Source organism: Propithecus coquereli, unplaced genomic scaffold, assembly GCF_000956105.1.
Source record: "Propithecus coquereli isolate 6110/MARCELLA unplaced genomic scaffold, Pcoq_1.0 Scaffold34, whole genome shotgun sequence".
NCBI classification, from domain to species: domain Eukaryota; kingdom Metazoa; phylum Chordata; class Mammalia; order Primates; family Indriidae; genus Propithecus; species Propithecus coquereli.
Window position 1 is genome coordinate 11,889,671 of NW_012149063.1, and position 21,700 is coordinate 11,911,370.

The 21,700-nt window shown below is 35.2% G+C and overlaps 1 protein-coding gene across 2 annotated transcripts in view; it reads right to left on the reverse strand.

Annotated features, from left to right (window-relative positions):
- Positions 1 to 21,700, reverse strand: part of ZNF385B (zinc finger protein 385B) — a 380,819-nt gene that overhangs the window by 44,441 nt on the left and 314,678 nt on the right. The gene's annotated exons all lie outside the window — the stretch shown is intronic.

The following is a 21,700-nucleotide window of genomic DNA, read 5'->3' on the forward strand; positions in this document are numbered from 1 at the left end:
TTTCTGTTCAGCCATCTTGCCACCTTCCACTCACATTTCCCTCAACAACTTTTTATTGACTGAGAACCATGTAACAGGTGCTTGAGGAGGCTAAGATGAGCAAGACATGGTTTATGACTTCAAGGAGTTTATAATCTTGTGTGGGTAATAACAAAAGTAAACATTATTTATATGTATATGTGTGTATACATGATACATCACACACACATATATATACCACATATATATGTGTGATATGCATGTATATGTATCACACACACATGCATACACACACATATATATGGCAGAGTAAGAAAAACATTGTAAAAGCAGGAATTTAACACTGAGGGCCCATTCATTCTTTCATGCAACAAATATTTATTGCATACCTATTATATTCCAGATATCATTCTACGTACTGTGGGATACAGGTCTAGTGAAATTTGTATTCTAATGTTGGGACACAGACAAGACATTATAAATTTATACATATTTTAGCTAGTAAGTGTTACGTGCTAAGTGCTACATGTACGAATATGTTAAGTAGTGCTATAAAAAATAAGGAAGAGTAAGAGGTAGACTATGATGGTGTGGTGTGCTATTTTAGGTATCAAGAATACTCTTTCTGCTGAGGAGGCATTTGCATAGTGACCTGAATTAAGTGAGGGAGTCATCCAGGTAGCTATCTAGGAGAAGAGTATTTCAGGTTCAGGGAATGGCAAATGGCCATAGTAAGGATTTTGATTTTTATTCTCAATAGATGGGAGATCTCAGCAATATTTCAAATCGGAGAAACAACTTCACTTGACTTCTGCTTATTAAAGGATCACTCTGGTTGCTATACAGACAACAAACTGTGTACTGCAGGGAGGTTGGGGGTGAGGCAAAACAGAAGAGGAAGCTATTACAATCATTCAGGCAAAAGATGAAAAATGTTCAAAATCAAATCCTTCTGACAAATCAGAAAGCTTCAAAAACATGATTTTCTTAACAAATATTTATAATCTTTCACAGATCTGCAATCTTTGGACTTAAATTACCCATAATTTCTGTGGAATTTCATTTGTGTTCAGTTAGCTACTCATTACTTTTGTTTCTTTTAAATTTAAATTGTATTTTTTTCTAGGTAATACAATCACACAATTGAAAGTATAAAGAGGTATGCAGTGAAAAGTCTACTTCTCAGGCTCGGCAATCAGTTGTTATCATTTTCTTGTGTATACTGCCAGGGATTGTTTACAAACCTACCAAGCAAATATATACGTATATGTGTATTTTTCCTTTCTTATATTTTTAGACAGATGCCTACATATCACATATGCTGTTTTGTACTTTGCTTGTTCTATCTAGCAATAGATTTTAGAGATTTTCCATGAGTCATTAAAGTTTTCATAGTTTTAAGTGGTTGTGTATATTTATTCTATTGTATGAATGACCCACAATTTATTTCAACAGTCTCTTATTGATGGATATATAAGTTGTTTCCAAAGTTGTGCTGGTGGCCATGATGCAAAGATAGGCATTAGATGCTTAAAATGATTATTTTTCTTTTTTTCACAACTAGAAATAATTTTGCTTTTTAAAAAGTACTTTAATTGAATTAAAGCAGATATTTAAAATTTCCTAATTAGTATCCATACCCTAATTTGTGGTTATGGATCTACTATAGTTGTATGTTCTCATAAGTGTATTTCTGGGAATCAGACAACAAAATGTGCCTCCTTCCTAGGCTTCATAAAATCATATGAAATTTTGGTAAGGAAAGAAGGGGCCTCAAGATTGGCCTTTGATAATGGAAAGGATTTCAAAGGCAGAGATTCTCCCAATAAGAAGACTATCCTAAGAAAAGGATATCTGGAAAAACCAATCTATGTTTAGGGAAATAGGAATAATCCAGTTTGAACAAAATGAAGGTGTGTGCAAAGCAAGAGTAGAAGAAAAGATTAGAAAGGTAAGTGCCACATTATTTAGGCCTTAAATGCTGGGTAGTGGAAAGGCAGTTAACAAATAGCATAGTTAATTAGACAGATAATGAGAAGCCACTCAGGGCTTTTGTTCTAGCACAATCTGATAGGTAGACAAAGACTTACTGGAAGGAAAGAATAGAATAGATGGGAGAGTAATTAGGAGGTTCTTACCACAGCAAGACAGGGAGTAATTGGGTTCTTAAAGACACAGATTTCAGACTTCAGGGACACTGGTAAACCAAGAGCTGGGGCTGTATAGAAAAAGAACTACTCCTCCTATGAAGGCAAGTCTCTCTAACCAGAGATGCCATTCTTTTTGCCTCCCCCTGTCTCTATTATCCCTTCTCTTTTCTACATTTATATTCAATCACCCTCCCTAAACAAATCCTTAGCATCAGTGTTTTAGAAAGCTCAGATCTCCCCAATCTGATACAAGCCACCCTTTAACTCACCTTCATCCCTAACTTTTCACCCTATCATTCTGCTCCCTTTCACAGAATAATTTGTTAATATAATCATACACATATCCTCATTTTCTCATTCTAATCTGGTCTACCTCAATCCACTGAAATGGACTTCACCAAGACACTAACACCCTAAATCCTAAAACCAAGAACATCTTTTATTCATCAGCTTGCTTGACCATTCAGGAGCACCTGATCCTGCTGACCTCTCACTTCTTTTTTCAGGGCACTCTTTCCCAGGTTGGTTCCCCACATCTTTTCAGAACCATTTGCAGGCTTATCCTCCCTGCCCAGTCATTAAATGTTGTTATATTCCAAGGCTCAGTCGTAGGCCTTCTTGTCTTCTCACTCCAAACTTTCCCCTCTACTCTCTATTCAACCTCACCCACACTACAGCTTCCATTAGCTTCTCTACACTAACCTCTGTTCTGAGCTCCAGACTCAGAATATCCACTTGGATATTTCAAATCATCTTAAACATAAGTGTAAAACCAAACTCATGGTATCACTTGTCTCTGCTTTCCTGCCCAAACTATCTAGTCCTTTCCCAGCATTCCTTTTCTGTCAATAGCATTGCTTCATACCTGTTGAAAAAAAAAATCCAGGGGGCATCCTCATTGCCACACTTTACATCCACCTCGACATTCAATCACCAAGTTCTATAGATTTTACCTCCTAAATATTTTTCTAGTCAAGCTGATTTCTTTACATCTCTACCACAAGCACCTTAGTCCAAGCTGCCATCATCTTTTGCCTGAACTATTACACAGCCACTTTAGTGACCACACAAAGGCCCCTTGTGTTCTCTTATAATCAGTCCTCCATGTAGAGGCCAGAGTGTTATTTTTAAAGCACAAATTTGATTATGCCATTCCTCTGCTTAAAATCTGTAATGCTTTTTCACTGTTCATCGTTTAAAATCTAAAATTATCATATTCAAGACTTGTATGGCCTACTCCCTACCCACCTCCAGTTTTGTTTGGTTTCTCTCTGCTATTCTCTGAGGAACTAAAAGACAGTGTAGTTGTAGCATAAGAATAGTGCTATCCTTTTTGCACATGCCTAGGATACTATCCCTTCTCTCTTTTCCTAGTTCATTCCTATTTATCCTTCAGAACCAGCTCAAACTTTCCTTCCTTAGGAAGCCTTCCATGATCCTCCAGACTAGGTCTTACTCTAACTCTTAGATTCTTCTCTTCATAGCACTTCTTACAATCTAAAGTTAATTATTAATTTATATAATTATTTGATTAATGTCTATCTTCTCCCACCAGATAATAAACTTCATTAAGATTTGTACCTGTATGATTTTTGTTCTTCATTATATTTCTTGCACTTAGCACACTGCCTGAAACATTCTAGGCAGTGTTTGATAAATACTGATTATGTGGATGGATGAATGAATGAATAAGTGAATGGAGAAAGAATCTTTATTACTTGGCAATAGAATTAAAGTATGAGTAGGTGAAGAAAAAATAATGAGTTGTCTTTAAAATTTCAGACCCAAATGGCAGAGAAAATAGCAAAATGAATAACAAAAAGGTACAATTATGGTGGATGGGGAAATTTTGCAGAGAAAAATGAAGATTCAGTTTTGGCATCTTCTATTTAGTCTGCTAGTGAGATACGCAGTAGAGAGGTTCAACGAACAACTGGAAATATAAGTGTTAGTTGAGGAAAGCAGCCGAGGCTGTAGTCAGCTATTTGGAAACCACATGATAAAATAAATGATGGATGAAACTTTGGGAATGGGTGAGGTTCCTAAGAAATTAAGTACAGAGAGAAACAACTCGATTCGAGGAAAGAATCTTGAGAAACAGCTATACTTAATGGGTAGGATGAGGATGAGAAGTCAGCACAGGATACACAAAAGGGCCTACCAGAATAGCTGGATAAATAAAAGTGTAGTAAGACACAGAGGCCAAGGGAAGTGAAAATTTCAAAGGAAAAATAATTTAAAAATATATATACAAAACTTGCAAGGAGAAACTACAGTCTTACTGAAGTTCAGTAATATCTTAAATGCTAAAATACTATTTTATAATTTCAAAGCAACCTCATAAAATAACTGGAAAATAATATGAGGTTCTCATGTGCTGGAAAAATACTTGTGATATTACACAGAAAATGTAGTGGTAGCCATGTTTGTGTGAAATAAAGGGCCTATATATAGCCGCTGCTCTAAGGAAAATTAACTGCACCTCACCCATCACTTCAAAGAGTTGAAGGATACGGAGCCATGAAAGAATATAGCAGCCAGAAAGGCTGCAAACACAATGTCAAATTACAAAAATTACTTGGAATTCAATGATAAAAATGGTGACAAATGGCTACTATTTATCGTTTGTTATGTACCACACAGTGCTAAGCATTTCACAGGCAGTATCTCAATGAATACTCCTAAAACCATATAAGGCAAACATTATTAGCTCAAGTTTACAGAGACTCTGAAAAGCTAAGTAGTTGCCCAATATCACACTATCAGAAATTAAAGATCCTGGATTCAAACCCAGGATTAAATGATTGGGCTCTTAACCACTTCACCACGTGGCCCCAAAGCAAGCCCCAAGCCCAGGTCCAAACAGCCTTCACAATGGACGATCCAAAACAGAATAGACCCTTCTATCTTAGCCACTCTGGTAAAACAAAGATATCTCCTTAGAAAGGATGATCTGGAGGTGAAAATAGGCTTAGAGATGTGATCTTTAAGGTCATATAAGGTATAGTTTTCACTATAGAGAATAGATACAGTAATTCTCAACCAATCAGTAGATGTTGTGTCATAAGTTAAAGATCCCCTTTAGGATCAATCATTCATTCAAGAAATATTTATACACTGTGCTGGGCACTAGGAAGCCAGCAATGGACAATATAGACCCATTATGTGTCCTTATGGAACCAACAGTCTGTGTGTGTGTGTGTGTGTGTGTGTGTGTGTGTATGGAGAACAGATATTTAAAAAATAGTTAGATAAATAAAGATACCTTTACTAACTGTGATACATTTCATAGAGATTACTGGGGGCTATAAAATTATTACTGGAGGGAGTGGAGCTAATTAAGACTATGGAGTCTAAAAAAATCTCCTCGGAGGAAGAGACATTTGAGAACTGAAAGAGGAGTTATGAACTTAGACCAAAAGTGGGAGGGGCAAAGTGGCTTGGCAGAAATGTGGAAATAAAAGAAAGCCACTGTCATTGAAGCACAGAAAGCAATGGGGCGAGGGGCAAAAGCTGCACTAGACACGGGTATAATTGGTTAGGAACCTGAATTTTGAGGATGCGATGTGAGTAACAGAGGGAAAACTCTGGTATCAAGAGTGGCCATAATCAAATGAGCACCTCCTCTTCCTCCAGATTCCTGACTTACTTCTGCCTGGTTGATACAACCCCCCCCACAATAAAAGAAATAGCCACATGTACCAATCGATCACAGGCTATAGAACTATGACTGGGAGTAGTGAACTGAAGCAAAGGTCACTGGTTGGTATGAGTTTTGGGGTCTGGTGGCTTGACCAGTCTCAGTGTGGAATGATCAGATTCACAACAGACCAATGGCTTAATTATTGGAAAAGCAATTCTTATATATGATCGTTCAATTACTTGTCCATCAAGATAGACTCTCAGAACACATAATCAGTGATTTATTGATCATTCAGAAATTTGATTAGTGTGGATAGCTAAATTGGATAATTCAGACCTCAAAACAATGTTTGCTTGACTTGAAATTCGGATCTAGATACTACCTGGGTTAAATACTTGACCTGAAAGATTTTCAGAGAAATGTTAACCAAGTAACACAGATATTCATTTCATTTAAAAAAGGCAATAGTATTAGACATTACTAAATGATTATAATTTCAGAAAAACCTCATTAATGTGGACTAATTTGGGTACAAGCATAATGATATGATTAAAAAAGTCCAAAAAGTAGAACATTTTTGCAGAAATGAAGTTAGTTGAGATTGTTACCAGAGACGTTACCAGAGTTACCAGAGATGAGATTCTTAAGTGATTTGTTAAAATAAATAAGAATTATTTTTTATTATATTATTGCTTGTGTTTTAATGAGCACCCTTAAGTCCTTTAAGTATGCATAAAAAAAATGGTTCTGCTGGTCTGCTAAATCTCTACGCTTCAACCTCCTTTTCAATAATCATTTGCATTATCTTTGAAGAAAGAATTTGAATCAAATAAAAGTACAATTTGCCTATACCTGAATGATCACAAATCCCTAATTAATGTAGTTCAAATTAATAAGAATTTACTGAACTTATAAAAATGGAAATTTATGCAAAAGACAATTATTCAATGTCTGAATCTCTAGAAAGCTAGCTTAAAAAGAATGTTTTTCAGATATTCAAATTTTGTATTTTTAAATTTACATCTGCAAACTCAGTAATTCTATTCTGGCATTTTACAAATATAGACATCCATCATTTTCCCCACATTTACAGATGTTAATGAATACCTCCTTCTATGACCATCTGTGCAAATGTATAAATTAAATCTCAAAAAGAGATTGTTAGTATTTTTAGTTTAAAAGTGTATATAGGGCATTTTGTCAGCTTAAACAATTCAAATTACAAAACTAGAACAAATAACCCTAACTACTCCTTTAGTGAATCTAAGAGCCTTTTCATTCCTCTTAAATGATATAAGAAGGCGGGCGCGGTGGCTCACGTCTGTAATCCTAGCACTCTGGGAGGCTGAGGCGGGAGGATTGCTTGAGCTCAGGAGCTCGAGACCAGCCTGAGCAAGAGCAAGACTCCGTCTCTATTAAAAATAGAAAGAAATTGGCCAAACAACTAAAATAGAAAAAATTAGCTGGGCGTGGTGGCGCATGCCTGTAGTCCCAGCTACCCGGGAGGCTGAGGCAGAAGGATTGCTTGAGCCCAGGAGGTTGAGGTTCCTGTGAGCTAGGCTGATGGCACAGCACTCTAGCCCAGGCAAGAGAATGAGACTCTGTCTCAAAAAAAAATAAAAAAAAAAAGATATAAGAAAAAGCCATTAAAAATTCATGACATATAAAAATAAATCATTATATAAAATGATTCCACAGGTGTCTCTCATAATACAGAATGTTATTTCTTTCCAGGGCAAAAATCAGGTAATCACCTTAAGCTCAAAGATCAGAGATAATGAAAGCTACTTTTCAGAGAACTTCCAATGGGCTTTATCAAGATAAAAAGGCAACTATTTGGTGATCATAAGTCAGCATTCCATATCTCCTGTGTTAAATGTAGCATCTATTTAAAACAGAACTAGAATTCCTATTAATTGAACAATAAATGTTAGTGGTATATTGAAGACGGGGCTGTGGGATTGTCCACTTCAGGTGCAGGAACTAAGGGGTTGCACTGTCTGTAGATAATTTAAAAACGATAACAAACTGACTAAAAATCAGTCTTCTTTTTACTATCATTACATGCTGGGAATTCTAACTATAGTAATAAAATATCTTCCCTGAAAAAAAAAATTGTTGGTCTAAGTTCTAAACAACTGCTGTGGTTATAGTTGAGTTTCAATAATATATATATATCTATAAACTTAAAATTAGCACATCTTTCTTACTTATCTTTTAATTAACTACATAGAAGTTGTAGTGCAGAGAACTTGTAGTTATACAATTGAATTCACAGTTCCAGTGACTCCACTGGCTACATCTATTTATTTTAAGAGTAAGTTCCTAATGGTTAGGAATCATTCAAGCTTATTTCAGATGTAGTTCAAGTTTGCAAACCCTGAGCCAGGCACATTCTTGCATTTCAACAGTTGATTTGAACTAATGATAGTGCAATTATTTTAAAGACAAAGAAACAAAACTTGTGATATTTCAATTCGTTCACTTTACATGACTACTTGGAATTTTTTTTTTTTTTTAATTTAAGAGTGAGACAGTGCCAACTGTGAAGTGTAGTAGTGTATTTAGGTTATTAAGTATGAAATGTCCGATTTCCTTAAGTTCTAAATTTGACAGTTGATATCTCTGACATTTCACTTTGACACTTCTTGTTTTATGTTTATGTGAAGGTACATCCTCAGTCTTTCAAATACACATTTTGGCTTGTGATTACCTTTCAAAAAATTTTTTAGAGCAATTTTTGTGAAACCATGGACAAGTCAAAAATTTGTGTTATTTTCGAATATGAGTTCTGTTATGGAACCAATGCAGCACAGACAGCTACAAATGTCACAGAAGTGTTCAGGAAGGATGTGGCTAATGAATGCATAGTATAATAGTTTGAGAAGTTCTGTTCTGGTGATTTAATCTTGAAAATCAGCCACGTGGGTGACCTGAGACCAATGTGGATAATGATGAGTTGAAAGCTGTAGTGGAAGCGAATCCATCTCAACCTACATGTGAATTAGCAGCAAGGTTTGAGGTTACTATTCCAACCATATTGGACCATTTGAAACAAATCTGCAAGGTAAAGAAGCTGGATAGATGGGTTCCAAGTGAATTAAACGAGCATCAGAAGAGAAATCACCTCAAAGCTTGCTTTCTTTGCTGTCACGACATAAAGACAAACCAGTTCTACACCATATTGTTACGTGTGATGAAAAATGTATTCTTTTTGACAATAGCAAGCATTGGGCACAATGGCTGGATACAGATGAAGTGCTGAAACACAGTCCCAAACTGAATATTCATCAATAAAAGCTAATGGTGTCTGGTGGTCCAGCGCTGATATTATCCACTACAACTTCATGAAACCTGGTCAGTCGATTACGACGGATGTCTACTGCAACCAGGTGGATGAAGTGATGAGGATGCTTGTGATTAAGCAGCTGAGATAGGTCTATAGAGAAGGCTAATCTTCTTGCAAGACAACACTGAACCACACGTCACATAAACAATGCTGCTCAAACTACAGAAGCTGGACTTGGAAACTCTCAGGCATCCACAGTATTCACCAGATCATGCACCAACTGACTACCACTTCTTCCAGGCTTTGGACCACTTCTTGCAAGGAAAAATATTCAATTCTCAACAAGCTGTGGAAAATGCCTTTTGCAATTTCATCACCACTTACTCTCCAGGCTTCTTTGCTGCTGGCATAAACAAGCTACCGTTAAGATGGCAAAACTGTGCCTGTAGTTTAGGCACATATTTTGATTAATTGTACTGCTTCTTGTTTGACATATAATAAACCACACTTTTGATTAAAAATCAGACATTTCATATTTAGTGACCTAATATTTCACAACTATTTTTGAAAATGCCTTCATTGTATACAAGAGGGAATGTTAAAAATAATCTGCATTGAGTGTCAAATATGTAGGTATACCACTGATAAAGTGATACAATTATTATTTATTAGAGCGAAAACATACTTTCCAATCTCAAGGAAACACAAAGTAATGAGATGAATCATATTCTCAGCCCTGAAAATCAGAACCTTAACAGAGTGATGTATTCTCTGGAGTCCTTGTTCATCAGATCTGTTTTCTAAATAGGGGACACAACACTTACTATCTATGTGCCCTAAAATGTAGGACTGAAGTAAAGGAAAGAAAGACCAAAATTTATTTTCTTTTCATTTTTTTGTTTTTAAGATTTGGGTAAGAGAAATAGTACTAAAAGTGATTAAATCCTAGAACATATTGCCGAAGGAAGCTGTGGAACACTCACCCTGAGAGAAGGGAAGATTCGATCACCTGTCTTAAGTGAACACAGCTTCAGGTATGCAGACATAAAATTTTGTGTAGTTTTAGGGGTTCCACGGGCCACCTGCAGCCTATCCATGCACCATATTCTTAACAAACCCTATCTATTTTAGTTCTAATATTTTATAATTTTTCAATTCTCTTTCCTTCAAATCCTGATTATCTCTCAAGTCTTTCTCAGCTTCACCTCATCCAACAACCTTTGTGGAAATGTAGAGATAATATATGTGAAGAGCACCTAGTATAGGGCCTGGCAGGAAAGTAGGCATCTATCAAATGCCAGCTTTCCTTTCGTGATTATTCCAGCCCACATGCTATCTCCATTCCTGAATTTATAATTAAATTTATACTATTGGATTAACATTATACAGTTCACCAGTGTTTCTATTAATAAGTGTATTAGTTTTGTTTCCCTAGCTAGATAACCAGTTCTATGAGGGTATTTCTCAGATCTTCCTTTCAAGACTGAAACTATTTTGACTCTCTTCTCCTGTGCCTGGCCATGTTCACCGCTTCTTTACTCTCCTTGATGAACTCATGTTAACTAGCTACAGTATTTTGCCACCAAAGTCTTCCTAGCTTAAAGTTTTAGAAATTGGCTAAAGCAATACTTCCTCCACCTGATCCCTAAGCCACACATCATAAAGTTCCTTACAGCCAGTTAGACTTTCCAGAAAAACTGCTCTTTATGCTGACCCATCATATCTAAAGTTCTCCGGCCTCCAGGGCAAAATGCTGTCACTTTATTCAAAGAGCTGCTTGAGAGATGAAAGTAGCTAAAAGGTACCTCTTTTGCAGAATGTTCTGAACTGTATTACATCAGCCTCTTACTTGAAAACAGTGGGGTAAACAAGACTATTTTTTTTGTTCCATCCAGCTTCTTTTTGTTTCTGTCTTACATAAATAATACTTTTTTTCTTCTTGTAAAGGTTGTAAAAATTAGAGCCAATTCACCCCACTCAAGCAAACAGAATGAAAGACAAGCTATGGGAAACCAAGCATGTCCTAAATAAAGCCTGAATATAAACTTTAAACCAGCAGATAATCAACCTACAGGTGTTCAGCCTACAAATTCTACCTATCTTAATTTTATGTTGAATAAATTTTTTAGCTAAAGAATCCTAAACCACAAAAATCAAATGAAACATTATCTTATTGTTAAGGATTCTGCAACCAGTCTTAATTAAAGAAAGCCATACCAAATGAAGAAGGAAAATACACATGCTCTCAACAGTCTTTTCCCCAACTCCCAAGTGGCAAGACAACTTGTAGATAAAAAAAATTACCAACACAATGACTTAAAAATCCTTCTGGGAATCTTTTACTTTTGACTAAGAGTTACTAACACAGAAATTTTACATAGGAGAAAAGACCCATTACATTTTTTTAAAAGGTGTTATGAACGTTTGATCAGCAAACTGATATTTAATGGAAATCTACCAAAGCTTGCAGTTCTGGTGACGAATCATAGATACTTAGTGGTTTTCTGTTGTGAATGTATTCTGATGAGTGGGGGTGGGCATTGGTACTTTCTTTGTAACATTCATATTTTTTATTCTTCACAACATCTTATTAGCCTGATCATCTACTTTTAAGTATTATTGAACACATATAAATAGCTAAAGTAACAAGTCATGTGAGGTATCTATGTATTTAAAGAAAAGCCAGAAAAATATTGAATGATGTATGTTATATAATCTCCCCATTAGTTATAGGATCTGATGAGTCTTTTTTTTTTTTTTTTAGATAGAGTCTCGCTCTGTTACCCTGGCTAGAGTGAGTGCCATGGCGTTAGCCTAGCTCACAGCAACCTCAAACTCCTGGGCTCAAGCAATCCTACTGCCTCAGCCTCCCGAGTAGCTGGGACTACAGGCATGTGCCACCATGCCCAGCTAAGTTTTTCTATATATTTTTAGTTGTCCAGATAATTTCTTTCTATTTTTTTTAGTAGAGATGGGGTCTTGCTCTTGCTCAGGTTGGTCTTGAACTCCTGAGCTCAAACAATCCGCCCACCTTGGCCTCCCAGAGTGCTAGGATTACAGGCATGAGCCACTGAGCCCGGCCTGATGAGTCTTTGTAAATCATAATGCTCATTTTTTTAAACTTAACTTTTAATCTAGTCTTCCTTTCTCAGTGATAACTTAAAATCAATCCTAAATTATCCAAATATTATTTAAAATAATGTAATGCTAAGAAAAACTGTGACTTTTTATAATATTATAGTGCTACTTTGAAAGACAGTTTTTTAAATTTAATAAGTAACTACTATATGCTTCACAAAAGCTGACTGAACTTTGTTAAGAGACAGCTATGGAACAAAACTTTTAGCACGATATGTCCCTGCTCCCTGTAATCACGCTATATTTCTGTCATGTTGAAGCAAAAAATGTTCATCATTTTGTCAGCTCTGTCTGCAAAGCAGAGAATTACCTTCCCAAGCTCCCGAGATTTATGCTTTTAATTACCTCCTATCTGCTTCACTACCCTCCAAACCTAAGAATCAATATAAAGTCTTATTTATGGGAAAAATGTAAAATGTTTGACAAAAGCAGGCTATCATTGTCTAGATTTCCATTTGATGCTATTGATTCCTTCTATTTTCAGTGCCTTATTTCTTGACAGAATCAGTTGGTTTTTCCGAACTTACAATATGATTCATTTATTTAATAATTTGTACTGCTGAACATCAGATGGAAACTTTGTAACTAGCTTTTCAGTTCACGGCCCAGCAATGAGATTATTATCACAGCGTTATCTCTCTATTTAATTATATGCGGCAGAGTTCAGTGTAAGTGTGACTTTCTCCAAATCCCCTTATTATAAACTCACTTTCCTGTGAGGATCAACTTCCATGGCTTATTTTGTTTCTGAATGTGAGGCCACTATTAGCATAGGTGAAACCTAACACCAGCCTAGGCACCAATATTCTTGAAAATACACACACACACACCCTTACACATAATTGTATACATACAATATACAACTATATAGATATAAACATGGTATACATTTATACACTAAAGGAGCTGCTATCTATCTCAAGGGCTTCCAAGAGAAATACTGAAGATGTGTATGAGTGGCAGCAGTAATTATGTTATATATATATATATATTTACACGTGTGTGTGTATGAAGGAGGAAACGGTTGATCTGTAGAGTTAACACGTGTGGATATTTTTTGAATATATGTGATGGTCAGGTGGGGAGGATTAAATACTGGAGGATGAATGTTCAAAGTTTTTTCTGGCATACCCAATAGGGTAAAGTACCATCAAATACAGTGTCTGAAAATTTAGGAACTGTAAGATAAACTTATTTTTTTAACAGTATGTTGGTTTGAGTTTCAAATAACATACTCAATATGGGTTTTTTTTTTTTTTAACCTTCTAGAGGTCTTTTCATGTGAAGTACCTATGAATTTAAAGCAATAAATCCAGTTGTTAAGCTAAAAAAAGCTTAATAAAGAAACTACAAATATCAAAGAAAGGGAAAACTGTATTTGTTGTACTTTTGGGCTAGAGAAAGATGGAGAAGAAAAAAAAGAGAGGAGTTAGAAGAAAAGAAGATTGAGTAGAGATGAAAGGAAGGAGAAATGTGATGGTTTAGAAGAGAGCACAAGGAAAGAGAAACATTAATAACATGCAGACAGAATTTCTAGTGTTAAAAGCAAGCACTAAGCAGTCAATAGCAAAATGTGGAATCCCCTATAAGAATGTTATATAATGACAAATAAAAAATTTGATCCTTCAGAAAACCGGAGCAGGTGCCCTTACTGCCGAGTGTCTCTTCTGTTTTTGCTGCTAGGGACGTCTTCAAACATGGCGTCTCATGGAGTTCCTGTTTCCCTGGCTGCACTGATGTCTCAGAAAGAGCCACAGCTGCTGCAGGGACTTGTGGCCTCATGGCAGCTGGTGAAAAAGTGGAGTGAGTCCTGGTGGCCAAGGAAGATGAAGGATCAGCCAACAGCACATACAAAGGGAGTTTATGTGGAACCCAAAGTTATGGCTTTCTCCCTAATCTCTTGACGGCTGAGGTCTCTGCTGGATGACAGAGAATGGCAGGGCCTCTAGCAGAGACAGCACTAAGGCCTCCTAAATGGCACATGGTGGATTGGTCAGTTTGTTTATGCAAGACAGATAAGAGTTTTTATTATATTATATTAACCGCTAAACAAATCTGGAAGTGGGAATGAAATTAAAATCAATAAGAAAGATATGGGCAGAAAGACCCAGGAGGGCATGACTTAAACGACCTTATGCAAATGAAAACTGCTAAGATGATAAAGATGCAAAATGTATAGTGAGGTTGAACTGAGGCCATATCATTTGCATGGCAACTGCAGTCATATGGGAATTGAGGGTGATTGTCGAACAACACTTTCTGAAATTTCAGAGAGAGATTTATAGTAAAGAATAGGAGAGTCAGGTCACCCACAGACATGTTCACACAAATGTTTGTCACTCCACCATTTTAATTTCTAAGCAAACCTTTAATTTCCAGTCCATTTGTACTTATTCACTCTAATATAAATCAACAAAATGGCATGAGGTCATCACCTTATGTCTTCAGACATGAGGAAATAGAGCATAGCAAAAAGAATAGGTGGCTAAACTGAGAGATAGAAATACTGGATAACCTAAAACTAGAAAACAAAACAAAGACAAACAACAAGAAAATCACAAACCCAGAGGTAGCAAAAAGCAAGATAAAATAAAGAAAATCTGAACTATAAGTAGTTCAAAGTTTATAATGCTATTCAAAAGGCAATACTGTAAGCTTGAAAAATCAAATGGGTTAGTTCCAAATGAGTAATGAAAGCCTAAGGATTCAGGATTTAGGGCATGGTATCTCATGCTGAATCAATTGTGGTATTAATTCTGAGTACCAAAATTTCAGGGCCAATTCCTGAATTAGAATATATAAAACTTGATTAAAAAGATCTTTATGCTCTTATTTCAATTTGCCTATAAAACATAAAGAATTCAGCCATATTATAAGAGTATTTACAATAAATTCTGAGATAATAATATAATCCATTTTTTAACAGTTAAGAGAATCAAGTTGCCCTACTTTTGTGTAAGAATCTGTTTAAGAATTTGATTTTGATACAATTTTGTGTAAAGATTTGATTTAGTGTAGGAATCAGTTTCATTCGCTAGTAACAGTTTCTTCTGTTACTATTCATTCTCCAAGGAATTGATACTAATATGTAAATTAGAATTATTTGGGATTTGCCAACTTTCAACCTAGCCAAAACAAGAGAAAAGTTAGCCTCAAACATTTTTTTTAAAGTGCATTTTAGCTTATTTCCCTGGCAAGGCTTAACTCCAGAAATGGCACTTCCTAGCTAAAAGGTAAATATTCAGATTTAGTCTTACCAATTTATGACCATACTGCAGGTGCAGTGTATGTCTTCATTGAGAATAAAGAAACATTCAGGTTTAGGACAACTTCATTCACCTTATACACACCATGTTAGAAAATAAAAGGTGGTCAAGAAGAAACTAGGGATAGGGGTGCTGCACACATTTGTGCAAATGTCTGGGACTCAGTTGGAAAGCATATTATTTCTGGATTGCAGTGTCTGCTTCCTGGCAAAGTTAATGGTGTTAATTTGTAAAGGTTCATTTGGGAAATGTTTGTGATTAATGCTTGCTCATTTACATAACACCGTATTGTGTAAATAAAGCTGTAGCCTTTTGCTTTTCAACAGCGGAGTTCTACTGAGATGATAAAAGCTGGACAAAGGGGGCTATGGAACACTTAAACTAGGTCACATTGAATTTTAATGCAGGAGGCCTACCCTGATACATTTTATATGGGTAATGAAGAACTGCAAAATGCAGTCTGTTTACTGTGCAAATCTGCCTTCCAGATTTTTCAATAAACATATTTTCTATACTGAAAAAGTGAAGCCAATTCAGTCTCAGGCTGATTTAGAAATGTTATTAAAAAAATAAGGATGAGCATCTTCTTAATTCTTACATTAAAATGTAAATAGGGTAATTATAAAATAATAAACTCTTCCCCAAATAAAAAATGCTTGGTTTCAGAGCTCAGTTATGCAGATTATAGCACCATTACTAAACACTGAGAACATGTATATGTCACATTTGTGAATTTGCCATCCAGACTTTTGTGGCTTTACTGCCCAGAGTCTAAGAATGACTCAGAAATTTAATTTCTTTCTTTATTATCAACGGAGTTCTTGAGCAGTGACGAGGAAGCTGGTGGCCATATGCTTATGTGTGCACATTTGTCCATGTCCCTATTAGTAAATACAAAGAAAATGGCTAACATTGAATGGTGCTCAAATCAAAGGTGAAACCTACTCCCACAGCAATTCTTGGGTGTAGAAAGAAAATTCTCACGCTCCCCCCACCCAACCCATGACACAAATACAAAACAAAATTCGTAGTCATTCTTTCTGGATCTCAGCTGTTCACTTAAAAGACGTGTTTATATTCTGTTTATATTCTGTTGCCCTAAGAGAGATTCTTAATTATAGAACTTGAATGATCCTCCCAATGATCATGTAGTCCATTTTAGGTTGTATTACAGAAGAGGAAACTGAGGCCCACAGTAATGAAGTGATTTACCAAGTTCAGAATTAGTACTTAAACCCAGGTTCAAGGATTCTTAATCCAGTGTTCTACATCATGCTACCTCTCTAAGTATGAGATAATGAAAATATAGAGCAAAACACCTGGAACATGTTCTGAAAGGTTCTACATGAGGACAAACCTTAAATATTTTCATTCATACCATTTGCTAGTAAAAGCTGCTACTGGACTCTGGAGACTAGTAAAGTGCTTGTCATACAGTAGAAGCTCAATAAATGCTCAGAAAATAAGTAAAGTTACATGAGGCAACATAATACAATAGGAAGAGCTGTGGATTTAAAGGAAAGAGAACCAGATTTGTGTACTGTCATTTATTGACTATGAAAATCTATGAAATACCAAAAGATTAGACACAACCCAATTGTTGACCTAAAAGGAACTAGTTATATAAACTGTGGAATGCCTACACATAGACTACAGTATTAGTTTTCTATTGTTTTCATAGCAAATTATCATAAACTTAGTGGCTTAAAACAACACAAATGTATTATCTTATAGTTCTGGAGATCCGAAGTCTGGCACGGGTCTTACTGGGCTGAAATTGAGGTATCAGCAGAATTGAGTTCCCTTCTGGAGGCTGTAGGGGAAAATACAATTTTCTTGCCTTTTCTAGCTTCTAGACGCTGCCTACATTCCTTGGGTTGTAGCCCCTTCCTCCACCCTCAAAGCCAGCAATGGCCAGTAAAGTCCTTCTTACATTGCATACTCTGCCTCCTTTGCTTCCCTCTTCTACTTTTAAGGACTCTTGTGATTACATTGGGCCCAGAGGATAATCCAGGATAATGTTTTTATCTTGAGATCATCTGATGAGCATCCTTAATTCCATCTGCTGCCTTAACTCCCCTTTGTCATGTATATTAATGGGTTCCAGAGATCAGGCCATAGACATCTTTGCCTATCAGATCTGTAAAAAAAGTAAGGGAGTCTGGGCATAGGTTCATGCCAGTAATCCCAGCACTTTGGGAGGCCAAGGCTGGAGGATTGCTTGAGACCAGGAGTTCAAGACCAGCCTGATCAACACAGGGAGACGTTATCTCTACAAAAAACTGAAAAATTAGCCACGTGTGGTGGTGCACACATGTACCTACAGTCCTAGCTACTTGGGACATTGAGGCAGGAGGATCAGTTGGGCCCAGGAATTTGAGGTCGCAGTGAGCTATGATGATGCCACTGCACTCTAGCCTGGGCAACAGAGCAAGACCCAGTCTCAAAAAAAAAAAAAAAAAAAAAGAATAAGGGAGCTCTCTATGTTCTGATGGGAAAATTCTCCGGATACATTGTTACATAAAAAATGCCAGGCAAATAAAAGTGTAAATAATATGCTACATTTTACATAGAAAAGGGAGGAAATATGAACATAAATTCAGTTATATTTGTATAAACAAACCCTGGAAACATATGCAAAAAATATAAAAGTGGTTACAAATAAGGAATGATATGGAAGATGAGAAGAAGGGGAATGGGATAGATTTTTCAATGTATTTTTTAAAATTACTATGATTTTGAACCGTGTAAAAATATGTTTTTCTTTTTAATTCAAGGGTTCATAACTGTCCCAAAGCTCCCATTATTCACTGGATATTCAAAACCTTTTGTTTTGAATCATCAACTTTGTTAATTTTCTCTTCTTAAATGAACTCTTCTAACAGGCAAATCCTCATTTGTCAGCGGCTTTGTATCAAGCAATCTCTAGCATTACATTCATGGACTTCATGAAATGCTGCATTTTTTGCAAAATTTTTGAAATTTCACTTTGAAATCTATATTATATTGTGAGACTTTTTTTTATCCTCTGTCATTGCTGCAGTGAGAATGTTAGTGTTAAAGATGGAGCATGTCTTCAGGTGGGCATCCATTTTGTAAGTGGTCAGGTAAGTAGTGAATATTTTCATTTTATATTCATAAAATTATAGACTTTACCCTATGTAACTGTAGGAAAAAAAGTTGAATAATAACTATGCGAAACTATTACATTTACTTGAATCTATTTCAGTATTTGTTATTCTGTCCATTCTTGCAAAAGTCCTTTATCTTACATTTAATTTAGTAGTAATATTATGTTTTAATATATTTAGTGGTTAATCTCTATCATAAAAATCTTCTATTTATAAAATATTTTGTGGCTTAAAATTGAATCATTGATTTTTTTCTAGTTAGATTTACTAAGGTATACTTTACATATAGTAAAATTCCTTTTTTAGGTATTCTGTTCTATGAGCTTTGAAAAACAAAGACAGTCATATAACCACCACAACAATGAAAATATATTTTCAAAAAAGTTCTTTCATGCCCCTTTGTTGTCAATTCCTTAACCTTACCTTCAGCCCCTGTCAACCACTAATCTGACTATCCCCATAATTTTGCTTTTTGCAGAAATTTACATAAGTGCAATCATATAGTATCTAGTCTTTGTGTCTAACTTCTTTTCATTTAGCATACTGCCTTGGACATTCATCCATGTTGTAGCATCTATCCATACCTTATTTCTTTTTATTGCTGAGTAGTATTCCACTGTATGGCTATACTGCAGTTTGTTTTCCATCAGTTGATGGACATTTGAGTTGATTCCAGTTTTGGGCAATTATGAATAAAGTTACTTTAAATGTACATATGTATGAATATATGTTTTCCTTTGTCTTAGGTGAATACTTAGAAGTGGAATTGCTGGTTGTGTGGGAAATGTATGTATAAGTGTTTTCCAAAGTGGCTGCTCCATTTTATATTCACATTAACAATGCATGAGAGTTCCAGCTGCTCTTCATCCTAGCCACTTGATGCTATCAATTTGTTTAATTTTCACCATTCTAATAGGTGTAGTGCTATCTAATTGTGGTTTTTAATATGTATTTCCTGGAGCCTCTTTTTATGTGTTTATTTGTCATTCATATTTCTTCTTTGGTAAAGTGCTTATTCAACTCTTTTCCCCATTTATCATTTATTATAGGGTTGTAAGTTATTTACATATTTTGTATACAAGTCCTTAAGCAGATACAAATATTTTTCCCAGTCTATAGCTTGTATTTTCATTTTCTTAACAGTGTAAAAGTATCATCTGAAGAGTGAAAGTTTTGAATTTTGATGAAGTCCAATATTTTAGCCTTTATATGGTTCACACTTTTTCTTTCCTATCTAAGAAATCTTTGCCTAATGCAAAGCCAAATAGATTTTCTACTATGTTTCCTTCTAGAAGTTTTATAGTTTTATGTGTCTATTTATATGTATAATCCATTTGCATTAGCTTTTATATTTTGTATGAGGTAACCGTCAAGGTTCTAAAAAAATTTGCATATGGATATCCAGTTGTTCTAGCACTATGTGTTGGAAAGATAAGCCTTTCTCCATTGAATTGCCTCTGCAACTTTGATGAAAATCAACTGACCATATAGGTCCATGTCTATTTCTGGACTCTCTATTCTCTTCAATGTGTCTAATCAATGTGTCTACTATTCATTCACCATTTTCACAGTCTCTATTACTGTAGGTTTTATAGTTAGTATTGAAATCGGGAAGTGTAAGTCTTCTAAATTTGTACTTAAAAATGTTTTGGCTATTCTAGGGCTTTTTTTAATGTATATTTAAGAAATAATTTGTCATTTACTACAGAAAAAAACCTTTGGAATTTTGATCAGGATTGTGCTGGATCTATAGATCAATTTGGGGAGATTGAAATCTTAACAATATTAAAACTTTGAATTAACACTATATTTCTCGATTTATTTAGGTACATTTTGATTCTTACACATGGAGTTTCATCAGGTACCAAAAAATTTTCATTGAACTTTTGATTAAAATTGCATTAAATATAATTTTATAAATCATGATAAATATATCTTCTCTCTTCCAATGACTATAAATTTTACTATGCTTCCCGTGGTAGAATTACCAAAACATCATCTAATGGTATATGCAGACAAGAATATTTGTTATTTTAGTAATTCAAAAAAACATTAATCCTTAACATACTCTTGCAAAATGGCTTCTGGGGTCAAGCAGCTCAGGAAATATCACATATCCTTCAGATTCTGATTTACATTGGTCATTGGCTTTATTTGGTAACTGAGTATTGCAAATATTCTAATATCATTTATTTTGCTTTCCTGTTGCTTTATTTATACATTTTAAAATCTGCTTTCATAAAAGAGATTGATTTGTTCCCTTTATTTGTTATCTTTTTTTTAGCAGGATGCTTACGTTGACCAGAAAAAATAATTTATGAAGCTTTCCCTGTATGTTCATGTTCTGGGAAAACATAAATCACATAGTAAATTAATTATCCTCTCAGGTATTTAACAAAATTTGGCACCCACATAAAATTTAACACTTGATATCAAGAGTAATAACAATGGTTTTCTTCAGCATTCATTGCATTTTAATTTTTAAAAATATTTTCATATCATTTTAAAATCTTTTTTCATATTTTATGCTATTCAAATATTTTTGACAAGTAAATATGATTGGAGCAATTAAGTATAAAATGATACAGGTGAGACTAATTACTTTCATAGAGAAATTCTTAATTTTTTTTTTTTTTTTTTGAGACAGGGTTTTACTCTGTCTTCCGGGCTTGAGTGCAGTGGTGTGATCATAGCTCACAGCTGCCTCTATCTCCTGGGCTCAAGCAATCTTCCCATCTTAGCCTCCCAAGCAGCTAGGACTACAGGCATGCGCCACCATACCTGGCTAATTTTTAAAAAATTTTTAGAGACATGGGGGTCTCGTTTTGTTGCCCAGCCTGACCTCAAGCAATCCTCCTGCTTTGGCGTCTCCAAGTGCTGGGATTACAGGCATGAGCCACTGTGTGAGGGATTAATTTTCTATATTAACCACTTTCTGTTACCCTCTACTGGTTTTTAAATATGTATTACTTTCTAATGCTGTACCGTTACTTTACATTTTTTTCCAAATATTTCAATCCAAGGTTGGTTGAATCTGTGGATGTGAAACCCATGGATATGGGGGGCTGACTGTACTCCATTGCTTAAATTTTAAACATTAACCT